The sequence below is a fragment of the Cryptotermes secundus genome, unplaced genomic scaffold (assembly GCF_002891405.2).
Source record: "Cryptotermes secundus unplaced genomic scaffold, Csec_1.0 scaffold1974, whole genome shotgun sequence".
Classification (NCBI taxonomy): domain Eukaryota; kingdom Metazoa; phylum Arthropoda; class Insecta; order Blattodea; family Kalotermitidae; genus Cryptotermes; species Cryptotermes secundus.
The window spans coordinates 3,021-6,218 of record NW_019742007.1 but is presented as its reverse complement, the minus strand read 5'-3'; positions in this window follow the sequence as shown (position 1 = coordinate 6,218).

Sequence of the window (3,198 nt, the reverse complement as noted above, 5' to 3'; positions counted from 1 at the left end):
CCCCCCCCCAAAGTATGGGTAACCAGCGGCCTCGGCACATTACAGTTCCAGCATACAAAACACTATTACTGTTTGTATAAACCGGGAGTACGGCGTTCAGTGAAACCCCGCTAATCCGGTTACAGTTGGTCCGGATCGAAATGTAAAAATGCTGTTCACAGTTGTGTACATATGCTTATGTAGGGAGGCAGATGAGGCACGTGTTCAGACAAAACTTGACAGTTTCTTCAAACCTGCATTACTACATTCAAAAACAAGTACAACTGCTGATATTATATTTCAGCATCCTGTTGCATTGATGTATCATTCTCATTCAGGTACACAGTCAATAATGCAACAATTATTTTTAAATATAAGAAATACACCTAAAATATATTTTCCACTAAAAGTGTAACTTTAATACGTGTACTTTCCAATGTTATTAAATATATTTAAGACACTGAAAGGATAGGTTACACAGTAAAAGTGACTATTGAACTACTTCAGAATGTCTTTAGTTTTACATATGCTTTTCTCAATTGGCAACAAGTTTCGGCCGCACATTGGCCATCATCAGACAACTCTTAATTTGTGGGGAGACCACTTCATTGTCCACTTGTCTTTCGTGCTCCCATTCAAGTACATGGTGTAGTGCTTAATTAGTTAAGCACAGTGAAAACTTTACAATTTTATTGCCATATTCTGTGGTCTATTGGTCAGAGTTCCTGGCTACAAATCCAGAGGTTCCAGGTTCGATTATCGGCGCTACCAGATTTTCTGATAAGTAGTTAATCTGGATCAGGGTTCACTCAGCTTCGTGAGGATAATTGACGAGCTATTTCAAGGAAATAGAGGCTCCGGTCTAGATAACCGAAATTAATGGCCGTAAGGAACTTTGCTGACCACGTGGCACCCTCTATCCGATAAAGTTGCACTAGCTTCGCCGACAAGCGGCGGTCGCTCTGGCGGTATATTTCGCTTGCGGACTACAGACCACGTAGTTCTTTGCATTTTAATGACAAACTTGTAACTACATACGATACCTAAATCTAATCTTAATTTGTAATAGTAAAAGTCTCTATATAGAGAGTCCCGAAATCTGTGAAGCTGTATTTATACGTACTTACATTAAGCTGGTTACACTTGATGGAATTATTATCCACTTAAATACAAATTTATCAACTTCTTTCTCGTGCTGTAAGTGGGGGTGAGATTGAATCCCTCGGTATTTCGGCCTCAGATGGACCTAGCCCCACGGGGAGACGGCACAGTCTGTCAGGATGGTGTTGCAAACCCAATATAATCCATTTTCCCCTGAGTTCGCTCTGGTTGAGAAANGGGTCTGGTCAAATGGGATTTGTGGTGGACAAAGTGGCGCTGGGGCGGGTTGTCTCCGAGTACGTCGGTTTCCTCTGCCAATCACCCTCACCTATCATCTGGGGCTGGTACAATAGGCTAGAAGTAGAAGCAGTACAAGGGTTTTTTTTATTGCTAGTGGGGTGGGACTAAGTCCCTTGTAGGGCCGCGCCATAGATGTTCGTCATCCCACAGTATTTAAAGGATTAATCCGGGTCGGGGAACACACAAGTTATGGACAAGTAGATAAGTACAGAAGTAGCACTCCATAACTCAGTGACTGGACATCTTCTACCTTACTGTAACGTAGTGTTGTGAATCTTGAAGTGTGTACAAGGGTGCAAGAGAATTCGCAGGTGACTGCTGCTTGTAACTGTGTAGTGCTGTTAATAAAAGCGTGTATTATTAATACGGAGTTGTGATCCAGAGACTTCTTCACCAAGAAATCCTCTTTCGTCGGAGCAAGTCCCGTTAAGCCCTGGGGGGGAGAATCTCATTGCTCAACCCAGAACATTATCCTCCTCCTGCCCCCAAGCACCTCGACGTGGTTCCCAGACCACTCAACGGCGCCCCGTCAATTACGAAGGTGCAGAAGGACGGCTAACGCGGCGATACGCGAGCCCCAAACAGAAGGACAGTCACAGTAGCCAGTCGCTATGACGACTGGCTATCCCGGCTCTCAATGAAAGGAGTGAGTAAAACAGTCTAACCTTAGTGTAGACATCCTCCATATTGTGATCGTGTGCACTGTGAAATCATGTAGTCTGCTAAGTGGGTACCAACGTTTCGAGGAGATATATTGCTTCCACTTAGCCTGTGTCAGGTGGGGGTTGAAGCCGGCGACCCCTCTCGTCTGTTCTACATTCTGTGGCTCAGAAGATCAGGGTATACAAAGCAGAAACAGATTTGCCAATTGGCTGGCATACGTCTACTGTACTGTCCCGCTTTAAGGAAAGAACTTTGCTCGTTGCCAAGTACAATTAATTAGAACGATCAAGTCAAGGATTATGAGATGGGCAGGGCATGTAGCACTCATGGGGAGAAGCTGAATGTATATAGGATTATGGTGGGAAAGCCAAAAAGAAAGACGCCTTTAGGAAGACCTTGCCATGGGTGGAAGGATAACATTAAAATGGGTCTTAGGGAGATAGGATGAGATATTACAGATTGGATCGATCTGGCTCAGGATAGTACCAGTGGATTATCATAAGCTGACAATGACTTGGGCCATTTTATGATTTGTGTTGATTTAGGTGCTAGCCATCCATAATATCTTTGTTCCTCTTGCAGTATTTCCAGCTATGTTTTTTATTTTGAATGGTGAGTTTTATCTCGGCAGATTAGATTTTGCCTTACTTTTCATGTCGGTTTTCAAAAAGGAGAATTCATTATAATTGTTGCTATTGAAATATGAGGCATACAGCACAAGTTTGGAGTCATTTTCTTTGCAATAAAACAATTTTTGTTTCAATCACTTGTATGAGGTTTGTAAAAGTGCATTACGAGTATGTTTTAATTTCAGTCACTGTAATTGACTAGGGGGTTTAATGTCCATTTGAAAATATTTTCTGTACAACAATGTATATATACATTATGTACATTATGTATTTCCCATTTCTGTGATTCTCAATTATTGTCGGGGTTTCTTTGGCCTGTAATGATCAAACACTAAATAATGAAATAGAATATGAAAGTCTAACTAAAGAGGTTTTGCTTGTAGAATAAATGCTGCAGCATAGAACTTGCAACATACAGGCCTTTCGTGGCACGTAAGGTTTGAAATGTATAGGTCAAGGAAACCCTCCGTGACAGTAATTTGGAATGGCCCATATATTATCTCAGTTCATTTCAGTTTCTTCTGCA